Below are 20,297 nucleotides of genomic sequence, written 5' to 3'. Positions count from 1 at the left end.
CGCCGCCGGCCGCAGTCGCCGCCCGCTCGCGCACTCCGAGCGCCGCCAGCAGCGCGGACATGTTGGGAGCCCCCGTCCCAAAGGCCGCCGCTCGGCCCGCCCTCCCCACCGCCCACGTCAGAGCGCTCCGGGAGGGGAGGGGAGGGGCGGGGGGGGGCCGGCCCCCTGCCCCGCCCCCACCGCCCCGCTGCCGTTCCCGGCCGGGCCGCCTCGCGTCCTTCGCAGCTTACTGGCTGCCGCTGTCCGTCGCTCATCCCGTCCCGTCCCCTCCCGGCGGCTATTGGCCGCCCGACCTCCTGACTCTACGCTTCCTCAGCGTCATTGGTCGATCCGTTCGCCGCTCACTCGCCAGCCCCGCCCGAAAGCTTTTTCCTGATTGGGCCTTTCCCCTCTGCTTTGGTAACTATTGGCTGCGGCTCTTGTCAGTCAAGGCGCCAGCCTACGGACTCTCTTTCTCCGCAGTTTTTCTTAATCCGGCCTCGTAGCCTGGGCAGGACTGACGGAAGCGGCTTTCAGCGAGCGCCCTTGCCCCTCCCAGCCTCCCTCCCCCCGCCACATCCTTTCCCTCCCGGCGCGGTTTGCCTGCAGGCCATTGGCTCTCAGCGCCGCCAGTCCCGCAGCCTGTCTCGCCCCGGCCGCCGCTTCGCGAAACGGGCGTGAATCGGCCGGTGGGTGCCTTCTCCTGATTGGCCGTCGCCCCTGCCAATAAAGCGGAGCCGGCGGGCGCTGGGGAAGGGCCGGTGGGCTCCGGCGGAGCCGCAGAGCGCCTCCCGGCCCGCGCGCCGCTCTGCACAGCGATTGGTCGCGGGGCGGGCGGGGAGAGGGAGAGGTGCGCGGCCTCCCCCCTGTCCCACGGGGGGGCGGCAAGGAGTACCCGTATGTTCGCGCGATTACATCACCGCCAGCCAATCAGGGGGCGCGGGGCCCGTCTCCTGGTCGCCGGAGGGCGGGGCCTCGCGCCCGCCCGCGGGAGCCGTTGCGCCTGGCGCGCCCGGGGTGGGGGGGGTGAGGCTGGAGGTTAGGCCGGCGGCGGGTCCCGGCCCGGTGGGCGGAGCTGCCGTTTTCCCCACAGTGAAGAGTGAGGCTGGCGGTGCCTCCGTCCTCGGCGTTCGTTTCCGCCGCCGGCCCGGGGGGAGGGAGCCGAGCACCGCACCGGGCCCGCTGAGGGCGCCGCGCCTGAAAAGTAACGGCAGCTGCGGGAGGGCGCGAGTGGCAACTGCTCTCAGCCGTTGGCCCCTCCGGCTCCACCGAGAGCCTCCCCGTGGGAGGGTGTAGTTAGCCCCTACGTGGGCTCACCTACCCTTTAACTTCTTTCTCACCCCAAAACAAAATGTTTATTCAGGAAGGAACATGAACATCTGCCAGATGCTTCATAATCCCTTGAGATTCCCATCTTTCCCAATCAATGGGCTGTAGCCAGCTGGGGTTCATCACTCAGGAACGGGACCCAACTCCTGCCTTGCTCTGCAGCCCTGTACGGCAGTTCTGCTCGCTGCTGTTAGACACCATAGTCTTTCCTTGTAAGCTAATGACTGAGAAGGGGTGTCCTTCCCTTACACTCCTGAGCGCCCAAACTTTAGCGTACCATCCGTACGAATGACGTACAAATCTACTGATGCCCTCGTCCCCTTCCGCTGAGGTGTTTCCTCCCCACACACTATATACATCAGTGTGAATGAACACTTGTATGCAGGACTTGAGATCATAGGTCGAAACACAGTTTATGCAGGGTTTTTATTTATCCATCTGTCTTTTCTGGAGTGTTTGCAAAGGAGCTGGCCCTGAAAAAGATGGGAACTTTCCCTTCTGGAGTTGGCATTCTCTCCCAGTCTTCGACATAGGCACACTATGTGATTATTTTTCCAGGCTCTCTAGCGTTATGTCCACAGTACAGAAAACACTATACAGCTTTAAGGTCATCAGCACCACCACTCACGTTAGGAAATCCTTACACAGAGCTCTGGAGGCACTTTGAGCTCAGGTAACTGATGCGACTGCGTTTCTAAGAGCTGAAGCTTTGCTTACTGTGGGTTCAAGTGCATGTACTCTGCAACGAGAAGATGGGAAAGGTCACTCCAGCGTGACAGTGCTGCTTCCCACAGCTCTCTGCCAGTTGATAAGAGTGATTGAGAATAAAACCTAGATTGCCTCAGCACAGGCACTTGTGAGCAAGTTCAGAAACAGCCAGAACACTGAGACTGCAGTTAGCCTTCTGTCATAGAAAACTTGCTCATAGACAAGCTAATTCGAGTACCCAGACCCAGCTGCCAATCAACCTAGTTAACTATGCAGTGTCCACATGATCTGGGACTCAAGATACTTTTATACATCTAGCTAGGGATTTTTTTTTTTTCCCCCCTCAGGCTTATATCTCATAGCTATTTAAACACAATTCATGTATTATTAAAGCAATGACAAATCTGGCTAAAAATTGCTATATCTTCAGGTTGATGAATGTAAAATTCATTCAGCCTAGATACTTACTGAACTTTTGAAATATTTAATTAATTATTTAATGTGGTTCACCAGGAATTTTTTGAGAGCCTGTCACTCTTTAAAGTAATGGCAAATCTTGCACAGATTTCACCAGGTACAGAACTGGCCTGTAATTTTATCAGTTCTCTGTTTACACCCTTTACTTTGCTTCTTGGCTATCTGCCAGAGAGTTACCATAGGTAGCATTAGATAATTTTGCTCAGTATGACCAAGGTATACTCAGCTGCTACTGACTCTTCCATCTAATTTACTGTAGCAGCCATTCTTCCCACAGTGACTACTAAAACAAAAATGTACAGAAATACTGAAGGAAATTACAAGGTAGTCTTTCAGTTGTCATTCAAACCTTCAGACCCTGCCTTTCTTCTTGCTTCTAGGTTCGACGCTTTCATTCTTGTCCCCTTCATTTCACCTTCAGCTCTAACGGAATATATCATTTTATAATAAATTTAGAAAAAATAAAATACTTCATTATCATATCACCTCACTACCAGTACAACCTTTACAGAATTGACTTCCCAAAATAATAAATATTACCCTACATTATCTCTAATGTAATAAATCATATCCCCTACTGCTTCTCAAATATGACCTGCTTAAATGTTAGAGATTAACTAAAAATCTACACCATGCACACGAGTCCTTAACCCAGCGTAAACAGCACATTCCTAATCACTAGAAAATGTGCATATCTGGCTGGTTTGTGTGGGCTAAAACTAAATGCTGGCATTGCTCAAGAGGTGTGTGTGGCAAGAGGCAAGCAGCACAGCGACAGGCAGCAGGGTCGGTGGGTGAAGTAATAAGTAGGTGAAATAATGGTTGTATGTGGCAATGTGGAGTTAATGGCTAATCTAGGGATTTTGTGCCTTTTCATGGCTGGCCCCAGTTAAGCTTCGTGTAGGATTACTAAAGAAGGATATTTGCTTGTGAGCATACATGTGTGTTGGATTGGCAGTAATGCATGCATGCCTGAAAGTGTGTGCATTTTTTAATACATACAATGTCCATCTGATTCTTAGTGGTGATGAAAATAACTATGAACAATAGAAATGCTAACCAGTAAATGGGAAATAGATTGTACAGGATAAAGGTAATTTGCAAACAACTTTATTTGATACTGCACTTAAGAGGAATGAAAGTGAGTTCTTACCATATAGAGTTTTTTAAATTCCCATTTTTTTAATGTTCTATTGTTCTATTGGTGAACAGATTTGTCCTTTTAGGAGTAGCTGTTCATGAATCTCAATAACTAAATTTGTTTCACATTCAAATGAATAAGTGTAAAACAGGTCTTGACAAAATATCAGTAACTTTGGGAAGCTACTCGATCTGACAGCATTTTCACATCGTTATCTCAACTTTTACCTCTGTTTTTGAAAAAGTTAGCTTTTCATTGGAAGCATGTATACATCTGGTGTTTTAACTGGCCTTCACACTGGTTTGACCACAAGTGGCAACTGCTCTAGTTTCACAAGAAAGCATTCTCAGATGCTGAAAATATTCATGGTACATGAATATTTTTTATCTGCAAAGCAAACAAGCTCTTTCATTTTCTGCTGAGTAACTTCCCATGGAAATTAATTGACTAAACAACAGTAGTTAAGTTCTTCACCACTTCCCTGCATACCCCTTCTAGATTACACCATCTGTAAAGAAAGGAAGGAAATCACCACAGATAATAGGGTTATCTTCATATTAAGAAATTAGTAGAGAAAATTTGGAAAGATTCGTGTAATATTTTACCTTGGTTTTGCTCAACAAGAGGAAGATTAAATGCTAATACAGCAATGGGGAGTAGGAAGAATGTGCAATGGGTAGCAAAGAAAAAGGCACAGATACAGACAAAGGCAAAAAACAAGTAATGTTACTGTGTCAAAATGAAATAACTGAAAAGTGGCTATCCTATTTCCAGCATTTGGGGGAAAAAAATGGAGGAATTTCACAAAACAGCTCAGGCTTCCCCCCTTGCAATAAAAAACCCCACAACTTGTGGAGTTCCTAACTGGAACATGTGGATTAGAGGGGATTTGCCATTGAGGAAATACAGAAGTGAAAATAAAGATGTGTAGTAACATTCTATATTAAGGAAGCAATGTTCTGCAGATAAAACATAGGGAATAAAACAGCTCATAATTTAGTTCCAATTTGTTTTTGGAAAAGATGGTTACAGAGTGTATTGAGAGGAGAGGGCTGTGAGATCGTCACAGACCCCTGGGTGGAAGTTTTGGAGGCAGCTAGAAAACTCCCTGTTCTTAAAGAGATGGTACCACTTGGATACAAAGAACCAGCCAGTGAGATTTCAAATTCTCAGTTAATTGGGGAATACATGCTACTTGTAGTTGGGGCCAGACATTCTGGACTGTGGTACTCAATGAATTCCTCCTCCAAACTGTCACTGAGCCTGTAAGAAGTAAAGCTTTTGGATGGTTCAGGAACATGCCCTCAAAGGCCTGACTGTAGATAATAACCCTGGAGTAGGTGATCACAAGTTGTGTGATGGAAGGTAGAGGTGAAAGAAAGTAGAACATTCTCAATTTCAGAAAGGCAAACTGTGATAAATGAAGGGACGTGGCAATAAAATCAGCTTGTATAATGAAAACAGAAATTTGAATGTGGAAGAAGCTTTAGGCATCTTAAAACTGAAATTGCTAATTCCATTGGGATCCTATATCTCACACAAGGCAAAAAGGTTTACAGGTAGAGGCTTCAAGGCGTAAGTGGAAGAGAAGTGGCATCAAGAGAGAGGTAAGAATTATAAGCAGAGAGCATATAACAGAACAGAAAAAAAGGTCTGGTTCGGGAAAGATCTCAAACAACAATAAATGTGAGAATGAAGGGAGAATTTATCTGGAAAATCAGGTTAATTTAGACCTTACATATGACACCTGGAAAACCAGCAGGATATTATCCAGCTGTGACATAATATTGTAAGAAAGAAGTGTCGTCACTTTCCAGTGAGGAAGTGGGGTTTAGAGACAGTCTCCATCTGATTCTAAAACTAAATGCATATTTTGTCTCAATTTTCAGTAAAGATGGTGATGTTGAACATGGGGTTAGAGGGCAGGATGGCTAATAGCGAAGAGGGAGAGAAAATCACTAGTATCACATATAAGGTGAAAATAAAACACAGCCTACAGCCTCTGGGCAGAAAGAACAGATAATGCCCATTCCAGAAGTCAGAAAACTGTTAAATGAAATCACTTGTCTCATCGTAAGCTCTTTAAAGTAAGTATAGCAGGAAATGAGAAAGAGTAATGTTTGTTTACAAAAGGTGGGCATTACCAGATTAATCTAGCATCTTTCTTCCTCATATCATTCAACTTCTAGATAAAGGAGGAGATGATAGGAATTAGCAGAGCAGTACCAGAGACTAATGGAGGTGATGGACTATCCGTAGAGGATAAAGCAAAATCTAATGATCAGAGGTGAAGTATCTGAGTAAAGGTTGTTCTCTTTTCTTCCCCACACCCTGCCCAAGATCAGTTTTGGGCTTAAACCTACTAGATATTTTCCTTAATGGCACTGACAAAAGAAGGTGGTGGGAAATTAATTTGTAAATGATCCAGTGCTCAGAGGTACCAACATTAGGGAGGACTAGGAAACCATACACAATTAAACTGATGGAGAAATAGAAATGCAGTTAACTCAAGAGTATAAAAGCAAAACCTCTGGGGATTAATATCAGAAATTTCCTCTAGCAGCTGGGAGCTCGTCACTTCAAAAGGATGACAAAGAAGGACAGAATATTCTAGTTTATCACAGCATGATATGAAATGCCATTCAGTTTCAGCATTAGAATGACAAATGCAATCTTAAGCATGGCTGGGCAACAGGTTAAGTGCCTTCACACAGGCACTTAATTGGCAGTGTGGCAGTACTTATTCAGAGCTCCACACAGGCAGCCATGAGCTGGCTTTGAGATGTAACAAACTGAAGGGGTTGATGTGCCATGATTATTTCTGTTGCCTTCGTTTGAGCTTTGTTCACGTTGTTAAATTGGGTAGGGACAGACAGCCACAAGCTGTCAAGCCAGTTTGTAATTAAGCCATGACTTAGCATGGCTTAATAAGTTACTACTCCACAGACAAGCTGTAATAACTGCCTGTGTGCATGCTCTCAGCTCGTCCGGCTGCTGAAGTAAAATGTGTTAGTTTAAGCTACTATACACTGCTATAGCATCCTAGCTGACAAGCAATATTTTGCCTTAGTAACCCAATGAAGTTGTGAGCATATGTTCACACTTTTCCTCCATGCTACTGGGAAGGTCAGAACTCAATGCAGTATTGGAGGTAGCATGGGAGATAAACTATAAGCATTCGTTTTGTTAAATTCTTGTTGAGATGTCTCCTTTTGCAGTTTAAAATCTTGCTAAACATTTTACTTTGATGTCAGAATACCAATTGTTGCTTAGACTATTCTCACCTGTCATCTCTACTGTGTCTTCATCATTATTACTGCCCTGGTTGGTTCTTCACTGACTACCTGGACTTCAGATTACTTTTTCTACCCTTTGACTGAAGTATTTTATGAGAGCTTAGAACATTTTAAGAGAGCTTAAAATGCTTTAAAAGAGTTCAAATCTTAAGCATAATCAACTGTAAAGTACTTATGTTCTTATCTTTTAAGGTTATGTTATTGAAGAAGTTGATCAAGTTTGGCTAGCAAGCTTGCTTTTAAGCTCCATAGAATACATGAATTCTGGTAACTATCTTCTCAATTTTCAAACATCTTTCAAATTCTGTATACATACAATGTGATATAGTACAGGCTATTCTAATGAAAATATGAAAATAAGCATGAGATTCAAAAAAGAAAAAATTAAATCTAAAGAGATTATCATGAAATATGCAGCTATGAACTGAGATACATTACTGTTGATTCAATTCCATTGCTACCTTTTCCTGCCCACTTACACTTCTCTCCTAAGCATGTCTCTAATAGTAATCTAATGACAACAATTTAACAGCTTCCTACTTAATCTTTGTGATATTACTGTTAATTCACTATTTTACCCTTCCTACTTTAACTATGAGAAGTAATTGCCTGGCAGAGTGGCAAAGGTTGCTTCATAAAATCAGTAACACTGTAAAAATACTTTCCCACATTTCCATTCACCATAATCTCTTTTTCACCCCATTGTTGAGGGAAAACAGCAGCTTGAGAGCCCCAGTGAGAGAGGGGGGCTATAATACACACTGTTCTCATATACCCATGGGTAAGAGAAGCTGCCTAGTATGAGGCAATGCATCAGGCAGAAGCAATCTGATCTATGAGTGGCTTATATTATTCAAGGATGTTTCTGGTGAGGCCATTCTGTTAAGATCAGCTGAGCTGTTAAACTGGAAAGGATGTGACCCATCACTCTTCTGAGGGGAAAACCACCAGCAACCAAACTGTGCACAGTGTGAAGGGTTGCCCTAACACACACTTGAAACACTAGCGATGAGCAAAGTGGGTCTTGAGAAGATTATTTATTTATTTTAAAGACTGAAGGGTGGGGTGGAACATCATCTTCTGACAGAAATTTTATGTATGTCCAGTAGGTCACTGAACCTTTTCCTAAAGAACTGAACTGCAGCAGGGGCTGTAATTTATAGATGCATGCAACTGATGAATACCAGTTTAAGTAGAAAGAAAAGGTGGCAAGAAATCAAATAATCCAAGAAAAGTAAGGCCACAGCAAGGGAAGGGCCTCTCTTTCTTTACAGTCTTGTAATGTCTAAGCAGTGCTCTCTGGTATCCATCCCAGTGGTGCACAACCCCAGAAGTGGCCCAGCAGGCCAGAGCTGCAGACATGACTGGTTGTGAACTTGCTAATGGAAACACTTGGTGGTGACTCAGTTAAAAGAGTCACCAATAGCAAACCCATCCAGTAAGAACAAGCTGCACACCAGCTTGCTGGGAGGTAAAGCTAATAAGCATGATTGGCAAGAGGAATAACACTGACTCCAAATGGAGCCCCTCATGAAGTTGTTAGGAAAAAAAAGAGTTAGTTCTTCCTTTTCTGCATTTCTGCAGCGTGGTTTGGTAAGTGCTATCCCTGACCATCAAAGCAGCCCGAGTCAGAGACTTTGTCTCATTACAGCTGTTTAAATATTGAGCTCTGTGCAAAGAACTTAGCCTTCTGCATGCTAAATCCAGGTACGTTCCCTGCATTGTCTTGCAGCATCCACAGTATAAAAATTAACATTTTTAATGTTAAAACATATAAGCACATAATTAATCTTCACAAAGAAAAGCAAAGCAGAACGTAGGCCAGGTTCCATGTCGTTATTTATTAAGGTTTTTTTTTCAATTAATAGTGGTGGGGTTTTTTTCCAATTATACACTAACAGACAGAACAACTGTTTTAAGGTAAATGTTGTATTTAGTTTTGAAAGTATTGTTAAATCCTTCCTAAAAAAGAAAGTGTGTGTATTTCTTACTAGCATATCCACATGGAGATTATTCATGACAAGGGTATTAATTTATATAAGCTATTATTCTGGCTTCTAGAAATTATATTAGTGTCTGGACAGAAAAAAACCCCAAAAACACTCAGATACATTCTCACCATGGTGACCTACAAGAGAACTGTCACAACAGAAGCTGCTGTTGCCGCTACAATTTCCAGAGCTCCTGCTGTTCATGTTGTTGCTGAAGAGAAAAATCCACTGCCCTTCGCTGCACTTAAAGCTCAGTAAGATCAGATTGCAGCTTAAAGATAATGTTCACACTTTACTGTACATCAGTATCAAAGAGAAAATGAGATGATCAAAATATGCCAACCATAATAATAGTGTCAACATTAAGTATGCTGTGTACTTCCTTTGAGGTATCGAGTGCTCTGACTCCCTCCTGTTTCAGCAAAGGGAAACTAGCAACACAATCACAGCCTTTGGGTTCAGCTCTGCTCAAGCCAGAGTGCCGCTAATCTTGGTAAGAATACAAGCCAGGTAAGAAGTAGAGCATTTATCCCCCTCAAAGGGAAAGTAAAGTCTAGTGGTGTTTCTGAAACACAAAAATAAATTAGTAGTTGCAGTTATCAAAGAGAAAATATAAAGAATAGGCATGTTGTCTCTCTGCACAATGAGTGTTATGAACTGTATTCCCACACTCCACCAAAGGACTGCCAGTTAAAATAAACATGTTGCAAAGGCTGTTTTTGTCAACAGGAGAACTACTAAGTCAGTGACATGTGTAATGCATACCTTTTTAACAGGCTGTTACCCAATTAAATAAGTGTATTTCAAATTATTAGAAAAGATTTTCTAATTTCAAAGGTAATCTAAAGCTAGTGACAAGAGGACAGCGGATTTTAAATGTGAATGTTCATCTTTGGAGAAATGAGCAGTTTCATGAATTTTACACTCTGCAGTACAAAAATGAAACAAAACCAACAAAGTCTTGGTGATAGTACTTGACATTTTAAAAGCTGTATTTCTGAAAGTGAAAGGGCCCCCAGAAGACCTCTTATTAGCCTGCTAACTATCAAGAAACTCTGGAATAAATAACTCCAAGAGAAACTTCTGGGATATCTATAATTAACTGTGGCTAAGGGAATTAGAGTTGGAAGTTACTATGATAGTTGCAAAGCTTCTGATGTTATAAAGTGAGGAAGTAAGAGGAACGAAAATTATTTGAGAAAATGCTCCAAACCCTAAACTGATCATCATTATTAGTGACATCTCATGTGTGAACGCTGTGAATAAAGTAATCCATTTGTCACACTGCAAGGTTCGGGTCTGATGTACAGTTGATAGTTTTATGATATATCATTTGTAAGATCTTAAAAAGCCATGAAAAACAGGTTCATAATAGAAGTTATGCTGTCTGGGAAATGGAGACCCAAATCAAATTATAATTCAACTGACTATCTAAGCAGGAAGGTAAATCTAAGTTTGGAAATCAGTGTGTCAAAGGATCACTGCATATCAGAGAGAATTCAGTTTGAGACAAGTGTAAACAAATTTCATTTGCATTCATCTAAATAGTTCAGGTTGGTCAAAACTACCATACAATATATTAGAATTTTCTCTAAACTGAAGGAAGCAAGGAAAGAGAGATGGTCCAAATAAGTGTTCTGAGGTGTACCCTCCCTTGCAGTAGGGAAGTCCCTCATATTTTGGGTGGAGGCAGGCAAAAACCCAACTGAGAAGTACATCCTAAAGTACAGTTGTACTGGTTCCTTGGTTCCCAGAGGCAAGCTGTGAGTGACTGCCAGAAAAAGGTACATATTGAAATTGGATTTTCTTGCTTCTATGCTTTTTGTTTGTGTGTTTAAGTTTGTTTCCATTCTGTAAACAGAAACTTAACCCTTGCTTTGCTAGCATAATCTTTTTTTTTTTTTCCTTATTTAACTTTGCCTGGTAATAATAGTGATTTCAAGTAACTGTGGCAAGCACAAGGAACATTATTTCTAAGCAAGCATCAAGTCCAAATAAATGAGTTGGCACACCTACCTTTAGGATACCCACAACCTGGGAGAAATTTGAGAAACCAAGGCATTTCTTAACAAATAGCAAGACTCAGTGTTACACTATGGGGAGAAGTCTTTCCAGTGCGGCATTTATTGAGCACGTGAGATTGCACAATTGCAGGTGCCCAACTGAGATTAAATCTTTTCGAGGTTACACAGTGCTCTAGCACTACCAAGAACACAACATATCACAGGGAAGGAGGGGTGAGGCAGAAGAATAGGTGGAACTCCAAGACAGTCAAGTGAGAGTGCCACAGGGAACCACAGAGTGTATGGCTGCCAGGATAAGCCAAGTGAGTATCCTGCATCTAGAAAAAGATTAAAGAAATGTAAATATTACATTCCATTGCAAAGGGGTATAAGAACAACAAAATTCTGAAAGCTGGAAAAGAAAGAATGACAACTGGTGAGCACTACTGTGCAAAGCTCTTCAATGGTAACAAGCTCAGCTTTTCCATAAAGTGTTTGGAAAAAAAAATTGAGAGGCTCCACAGCTGAAGTGTAATAAGTGCAAAGGTAAGTACATAGTGGGCACTGCCAAACACACTGCTGGCACTGTCACATCACAGTAGGATGCTTAAAACTGGATGCCAGCAGTGTATAAGCTATAGAGATACAGAAAACCTCAATGCCAGTTTATTCAGCTAGAGAGGGACCTTTGGATACAGCCTTTGCAATTATGTATGTTTATCTAAGATAGGCCAGTGTTATCTGAAACACCATAAACTGCTTATTTGCATTGCTAGATGGGGCTTGGGAATTTTCACTCCTTGAAAAAAAGCTACTTTTTTCAATTACTAGCACGTCGCTATGACATTATCATTATATTTTTTGCAAATCAGGAATAAAAGAAAGGAAGATACAGTACTTGTAGAGACATTGAAAAGAGCAGGGACATTCAGTCTCCAGTGGCTATGACTTCCAAGTTTATTTATTCAGTCTGTGGCCCTCTGGAATAGGCTGTAGGCAAGAAGACTTGCTCTGGTAGTGGCAGTAGCCTACTTCTTACCACCATTTCTTCCAGAGGCCCTTTCCCTGCCCAGCAATAAAACACAGAAAGGACCAGAGCCCCTTGAGAAAGAGGGCTTTTAGAAATTAGCTACTGTCAGAACAATTAATCCAGTAATCACTCTTTTCTCCCCACAGGTCCATGGCACTACTTGGAAAGAAGGAGACCAACAGTGAGCTGTCTGAATTACTTGGCAATACTAATCTACTCTCAGCTGCTGTATTTCTTGGCCATTCATCTCTTCAGCATGGGAAACTTCCTGCAAGCAACCTGTTGTATATATTCAGTAATGAGGGCACTTTCAGGAAATTGCTGTGTCCTGCAGCAAAGGATGGACTGCAGTATATGGCTCTCTCCTGAGATGCTACACCTTTCTCTAGTGACAGAAGTGGGCATCTCTACTACAGAGCATCCGACAGGAGTTCAGCAGTGTCCTTTGTGCATGCCTGTTTGATAGAAATCATGGATGGTCTCAGATAAAATGTAGACCTTTACTAGCAGTGCAACAGCAAGAGATGGAACATTAGTAGGCAGAACATCTGGGGACTGAGGTAGAAAGACATATTTCAAATGCTATTCAAACCTTGTCATAGAGCTATGTGGTTCTCCTTGTATCATGCCCCATTACATACAGAATCTTAATGACCACTGAGGGTTGAAGTAACAAAAAGAAGTTATACTCTATTTTCAAGCACATTTAACTCAAACCACAAAACCAACCACTTCTGAATTCTAGTGGCAGAATTAACAAGAAAGCCCTGTGTGAACAATGATGCGGGCAGGAAGGTGTGACTAAAGACTTAAAGTCTAGGATTTTTGTTTTCCAAAAGCAAAACAAAGGACCGTATACCCAAAGTACAAGGAAGTCAGTGAAGCAGAAACCACAGGGGATGAAGTATCCACTCATCCAGCACTTTCAGATTTAGAGGACAGGGCAATTTAGTGAATCCCAGAGATCAGAAGACAGAATCATAGACAAACTCTTGCAGATTAGGAATCATGCCTGACTGACTGCAGGAGCAAGAGAAGTAAAACACACAGCCCCAAAACACTGTCAAAGCTGACATACTTTTGAGAAATGACATAAATTCCCTGAGAAAGAGGGAAGGGTGCATGGCTTGGGGGCATCAACTGTTCTTTCAGAATATTGGAAAGGTGGAGAAAAGTCTAGAGACCTCGATCAGTTTACTGAGGCATTTGATTGTGTTTCTTTTGAGGGAAGATACATGCATCTCATTTTCTGTTGCCTGAACATTCATTAGTCATTTGTCAGAAGAGTTTGAAAAGCAAATTGTGCAGGAGTAGTCCAAGCAAAATATTTTTTCTCTCTGTCTTTGTGTGGAGGGGAAAGAATCCTGGAGTGAGGATGAGACTATCATAAATCCTGATTTAACAAATATATGAGTCTGTATCAAAGAGTACGAGATTGAAGAGAAGGATTTATTTGGTTCCAAGAGAGAATCTCACTGGTATTTATCTCTTCAGTCACTGCAGCTTGTACTGCAACAACAATAATTACTTTTCAGGCTGCTACATCACATCAGTTTGACCAGAACTTGGAGAGAGACAAATAATTGGACTGATTGTGTTCCCATTGAAGTCTGCCATACAATTCCTATTTATTTCAGAAAAAGCAAAATCAGTCTGAAGGTATTTGTAGTACCATTTAAAGAATTGCTTTCACACCTAGTTTTATACCATTTTATTCTGTTGACTTCAGTGGGGTAATATATGTTTTTCAGTCTTAAAAATAAAAACAGAATCAGGTCAATTTGTCTTTTTATTAATTATTCATTGCCTAAGCCTAGTGACCTATCGCAGTTGAGGCCCACTTGCACTGCTCTAAAGCCATAGCAAAAAGGCAGCGATTATGTATTAGGCCTTTAGGTCCATAACATCAGGAAGTTATCACTGCTTCTATATTCCTGCAGTATTTTCAGACAGACACTCATATTTGGAAAGTACAGTTGCACTTATCCACATTATTTTAAAAATTGATTTCAAGGGATTCTGCAAAACATAATCTGAACACACATATAATAAGACGTAAATACAAATTAAGGCAACCATTGAAGAAGTGTATCTGTCTCTGTAGTTAAAGCCTACTAAATTAAATTTTTAAGAATTCACTCAGACTGGAAATCATATCACTGTGTGTGGGCACAGAAGGCTCAGTAAATTCTGGCTCAGTAGGTGAGTCAGCATGAGTCATCAGCAGACATACCATCCTACGGTTATATGAATCCACAAGGTACATTTAGAAACATTTCACAGTAACAAAATAATGCCGTCCTCCTGCTTTTTGTCTAGAGGACATTAATGACAGCCCCAGCTTTCCTAAAATATTGTAGGTGTTCTCAGCTCAACATGTGAGGTTAAAAAAAAAAAGTCTCTCTACTTTGGTATTTTCATTAAGCAAAGCTAACACAAATATGAAAAGCTGTTAGGAAAGCCTCAGGTTGTAAATAAAATCATTTACATAGTTGCATTACACTGATAAACAACTGAGCAACAGCTACTTTTCAGGTGGATTTCTGTTTACTTGATTGAAGCACAGGGAGTTTCTTTTTCTCTCTTCCAATTTTAACTGTTTCCATCACTCAAAATTTCAAGGGGGTAATAAGATGCCATGACAAATGAAGTTATTTAGCTGACATCACCAACTGTGTAATAAGCAAAATAGTGTCAATTTTGTTCCGAAGGACTTTTTAATTGTGGCATTTTATTGAAAGACTGAACACATAGATGAGCATTTGTAAGGCTGAAACTATTTCTGCTTTCTCCTCTTCCACTTTTCTTAATTTCTATGGAAAAGTTAAATTGTTAACTCAATACTTCATTTTCCTCTGAAACAGATTTCATTTTTTTCCAGCCTGTCATTCCATATACAATATATAATTACCCAGCATACCCCAATTTGTACAGCTACATAGGAAAAGCATTTTCCACTCCTTCTCATATTAATTTCGGGAGCTCTAATATTTACTTTTTCTTTAGTTCTGCTGAAGATTAGGGAAATTTCACAAGTAATATGGCTGTGTGTACAATCTAGTGAATGGACTAGGATTGCTCATAGGCATATAAGTACACAGCTATTTGGCCGACTGACCACCTCACAGCCCAGTCTGGAAACCAAATCCACTGCCACAATTAGTCATCCACTTGGATCCCACTTATTACAGTGATGCCACACAGCTGCAGCCAGATCTACATCAGCTAATCTAGTTACAAAACAGAGGCCCTGGTTCTATCAGATATATTAAAATCTGTGTAAACAGAAATGGCTTAACCTCTTATTTTAGGCCTCAGACTCTTGTTTCCTGTTCTCCCCATAGCTTGGTAAATGCATTCTGAATTTGCTCTCTCATCATTCTCAGGGGGAGGATGTTTCCTGGATTTACTCCTAACTATTATGTTTTGGTTTGCTAATTCCTTTCCCAGATAAGTTGTCTCTATATCACCTACTTAGTATTTCAGGCAATTAATATTGCCCTTCATGTGCTATTACTATGTACTAGTAGTCTTAGTAAAAACTTGTTTATTTTTTTAATCCTGTGAATTATATATTGACTCCTATACAATGAGTAAATGAAGGTACACTTGCCAGTGTTGCTGCCTCTGCCTATTTTTGTAAGGCATTAACCACAGTTGGAACTTGTCTATTGGATTGGGCCTTTTGGCTGGATGAGGAAACATCAATTTTGAGAATCTTGTTGAACTGAGGAGTGAACTAGTGTCATTAGGATAGGTAACCCTAGGCACACCTTGCAGAAGACCATAAGCCCCTTGAAGGTTTTGCAAGAAGTTCTGCAGGCAAAGTGAATCCCAGAGATGGGATCGTGAGCATCAGAGGCATCTTAGTGCTGGATTTGGGCTTCCAGTCTTCAAGTACAGCCACAAGGACAAACTCAAAGACACATTTACCAAATACCAATGCTGTTTTACTTACTGGACAATCAGGGTTGCCAACTCCCCACACACAGCCCCAAGACTTCAGCACTTAACCCAAGTTGTAAATAAGATCAGTTAGCAACATATCTATTAATAATAGCTAGCATATTGCAAAAATACACGCAAAGAAAACCAGAAATACTTTTCTTCAACCATGTTCACTCAATAATAGCATTCAATAATGGCTTTACTTCAAATATTTTACTCAAAGTCAAATCTTGTAGGACATTGCTGCTTTTTGACTGTAAACAGTGGAGAGTGGAAAACATCTTTTGCAGAAAAACTCATTTTTGTAGATATATATAGGCAATATACACTTATGTACATACACATATCTTTTTAGAATATATTCTTAGCATGTAGTCTTTCCACAGAAAGTCAATATTCAATATGCTCTGTATATTTTAAGCTGTATTTTATACAAAAATGTAAAGTAGCATCTATTTTAGTAAACTCATTATCAAATGTTGCTAGAAGCAACAGTCTTCTGAGATATTGCTTTTTCTTCAGCGTTCCTTACAATTAAAGTGGGTTGATGAACACTAGCTTAAATGATAAAAAATGAGGCAAATTCCCATTTCCTTATGCTTCCTATCAGCTACTGAAATTAACATTTTCTGTAATTTAGGGGAAGTTTATTTCCAAACTTGCTATGAGTAGGGAAAATCCACTCTGGTAACCATACAACAGGTTCAGAACAAAGGATTTGTCAAAGATGATTTAATATTTGGCTGCAGCAGATGACATACCGAACAATAATTCTTGAGTTACCTTTGAGGGACAATCTCTCAGCAGAGGCTATCAGAGCCTGGAGAAGGTGCATGGAGTTTCCTTTTCTTTCACCACAAGTTCTCCCAGGAGAAACCTCAAAACTGAAGTTCACAGGCTCACACCTAAAAACTTCCAGCCAGACTTACACAGATGGAGACTGTGCGAGTAATCCACTAAGTAGGCATACAAGAGGGAAAACCACAGGTGTATTTATCTCCTTTCCACCCTTAAATGCTTTCAGGTGCATTTAAAAACAAATCTCTGGGCCACCAGACAGAGCCACTGTCTGTGTTCAGTATCTTAGCTACCTGGGCAGTGGAGGTTGGAAGCTCCCGCGTGCCCTGGCAATTTCTGCTCACCCCAGTTCAGGCTGCCTGGAAGGCTGGGATCAGTTCATGTCTGGGTCTTTGGTATATCCTGGGGTTAGGGCTGCTCCTCACTTCAGGTACACAGCCATTGAATGGGGATCTGAAAAAGAATCTAGGTACCTCAGTCCCCTTGGGACCTCACATAGGACTCTGAACAAGGAAGTCCCAGCTCCCATGACTGGGTAGTGGGGTGACATTGCAAGTCTCCAGGAGGGCTTACTCCAAGGGTTTGGGATGCTTATTCTTAAAATTCTGTGTAGCCCCTGTAGTGCTGTTCTGATTTAAGTCATACCTGAATGCACTTATGATATCGCTCTCTGTCTAAATAGACAGTGTATGAATTCAGCTAAGGAAATATGTGGTCGTTCTGTGTCCTTGCTGGAAAGGGACTAGTAAAGGCTTTTTCTACTCTAGCAACAGGCGGATTTCCTAAGATGAAACTGCTGCATAATCTTGGTCATTTTCCAGTATGCTGCTTCATTTAATGTAATTTAGAGCATCATTTTCATGCCTGTAGCATTTAGGTAATTGTTAGCTAAGAGTTGCTGGTAGTATCAAACATTCAGCTCTGCCGTGCACACCTACTGCTACATTTTCCAGCTTTGATAAATTGGATGTCAAGATCAGGTACAAGTGCTGGTATTTCAAACAAAAAAAAAAAACAAAGAAAGAAAGAGAGAGAAAGTGAGAGAGAGAATGAACAGAAGGAAAGGAAGGAATGAAGCAAGCAAGCTCTGGAAAAAAAGATTGGGCTAAAGTTTTTCATTAATTAATTTGTTACGTAAAATAACTTTTAACAAACAAAAATATGTTAAATTATTTTTCAGCATCCTTTAATTTTCCTATTTGATTGATAAAATGTCAAATAAAATTTCTAAAAGTAAAAATGAAGCATGACAGAATCAAACTAAGCTTGTTCATTGACAGTGACCTTTATACTTTGGCAATATTTAATATAACTTCAATTTTTTTGCACTAATATAATCATTATATAAAATGCAGGGCAGTGAGGAATCCGACAGTATTTTACAAGTCTACATGTATATTTGTGGACTGTATGCATATACATATATTTGTGTAATTCTGATCTAAAATAAACATCATAGCTTTGACTTTAAACTAGTCAATGCTACCTGGTTAATTCACATGCATAATTTTCCCCCTTAAACCTATGAAAGTAGCCACTGCTTAGCTCAGGCTACTGTAGCTACAGGCAGAGACAGTGGAGGGCTGGAGTTGGCAGGACACCGGGGACATGGACATGAGAGACAGAAAGGCTTGAGATGCGTGGGTGACGATGAGGTCCACAGAGCATAGCTGTAAATAAAAATTAGCTAAATAAATGCCTGTTGTTTCATTTTCTCTTTTTGCACACCAATATGTTTATGCAGACTGTCTGTGGGCAATGCTAGTGTCTGAAAAAAAAGTTGTGCGAGTGGCTGAGCTAGCTTTTACTGGGTGGGAAAGTGCGAGGCAGTGAGGAGGCAGCAGTAGAAATTGCAGATTATACATGCTTAGGAAAAAAACGCATCAAACACGAGCCTGTGAAAGCTGCTGGGTGTCACAGTGCATAGTGCTGAGCCAACATTGTTCTGCTCTCTGAACTGATTGATGAGCAGATTTGACATCTAGCAACTCCAGTCGTGGCACACAATGAGCAATTTTGGAGAAAAAAAAGCCAGTGGGGGCAGGGGAAGAGGGAATACTGGCTACTCAGCATGGTCAGGATAAGGCTAGCTCTGGCTCAGTCAAAGCCACATCTCTGGTCTTTTCCCAGTGAGAGTCTGACATGGAATTGCTCTGTGGTATTAGCACCATCCTTCCTTAGATGTTACTAATGGTGCAAACCAGTTAATGAAAGGCTTGCGTGTGCTGCAATTTTTGCTTGGAAAGTGTGAGGGCACAGGAAAAGGGAATAAGAGGATGTTTGTGCTGCTTGCGGGCAATGGGTAGATGGGGACAATGAGGTGTGTAGGATGGCAGAACTGCGTGCAGGACTGCCCTGTACAGTGCTGCTGGAGCTAAGTGAGCCTGAGACTTCCCCGGAGCGTGCCGATGCACATACTCTCCTGCTGACGGCTGCTTTGCTTGGAGGTCAGGACAGAGTGGGCAGCCATGGAGTGGACCTGGGGATAAGGACTCTTGAGGAAGTGCTGCCAGAAGACAGTGCAGTGGAAACCAACGCATGTAAAACTGCTTAATTATACAGTGCTTAATTATATATATTATATCTAAATGTAGAGAACAATGAGTAGGAGTAGCCGATGTAAGTTAGTTGCCTGCAAAGTAAAAAACTCCTTAGGTACTGTAGTTGGGTAAGTGAATTTCATCTTACACATTTGTTTCTTCTGTTTCTTTTTTTGGAAATCCCAAATGCTTCTCTTGTAAATTTGCATAGCCGTCAACTTGCTGAGGGTAATGCTACTAACTATGTTGCTGAGAGAAGTCCTCCCAAAAGACTAAAACCGGTGGGCTTCATTTCTTTTCACATCACTGATTCATCGCTTGCTTTCCTCCCTTAAGATTTACAGTACGTCAGGACCTGACTGGAGGAGTTGTCTGTCATACTTCCAGTTAATCAATGACCTACTTTATTATTACATTTAAAGCGTGGGCTCAAAGAGACGCTTTTTGCATCGAGTGAAGATCTGATCAATAACTGGCATGAAGGACATGGCAGGGAACAGGGCTTGTGGAAGAGAGAATAGTTTTTACTAAATGTCATTTCATGACACTTCCCCTTGGTAGTCCTGACTATTTTAGGTACAACTGGATGTCATCATTCCAGTTACTCTTTTAAATACAGATGTGGAGATTGTGGAAATATACTGAGCACTGAACTGGAAGTCTTTCATATAAATATTAGCACATCACAGAAGGAGACAAAACAAACTTTATTTTCACTCCCCATCATTTAATTGTATGTATCTTGTCAGATACAATTGCAAGTACAATACAACTCAGCTGGCCTCAGAAAGTTAAGTGGAACAGCGTGCTGAAAAAAATCATTTTCTACTGGACTAACAGAAGGCAACCCTGTTATGAAACTTATTTGGTAACACTGCTACCATCTGTGGGGGACAGACCTGTTTGTTTCTGTCTTCTGAATCACAAACACAATTTCATTACAAAAGTAACCACCTGTTACTTTTATGCACCTCTGCAGAAACTGCCAGGAGTAGGAGAGAATGAATTGGGTTCTCCTTTGTCTCACGTGTCACCTAGAGGATCACGATTAGGTTTC

The 20,297-nt window shown here is 41.3% G+C and overlaps 1 protein-coding gene across 2 annotated transcripts in view; it reads right to left on the bottom strand.

Annotated features, from left to right (window-relative positions):
• Nucleotides 1-650, bottom strand: part of PPM1B (protein phosphatase, Mg2+/Mn2+ dependent, 1B) — a 63,746-nt gene extending 63,096 nt beyond the window's left edge. The window contains exon 1 of one of the 2 annotated variants that reach the window (XM_010576484.1): nt 583-650. The gene's annotated coding sequence lies outside the window, so the exon portion shown is untranslated. Of the gene's footprint in view, nt 1-230; nt 369-582 lie in introns of those variants that run through there. The other variant, XM_010576477.1, reaches the window with a different exon arrangement.
• Nucleotides 651-20,297: the final 19,647 nt, after the last annotated feature.

The sequence above is a fragment of the Haliaeetus leucocephalus genome, unplaced genomic scaffold (assembly GCF_000737465.1).
Source record: "Haliaeetus leucocephalus isolate CR32 unplaced genomic scaffold, Haliaeetus_leucocephalus-4.0 Scaffold526, whole genome shotgun sequence".
Classification (NCBI taxonomy): Eukaryota; Metazoa; Chordata; class Aves; order Accipitriformes; family Accipitridae; genus Haliaeetus; species Haliaeetus leucocephalus.
The sequence above is the reverse complement of the archived record's forward strand: the minus strand, read 5'-3'. Positions and strand labels throughout refer to the sequence as shown.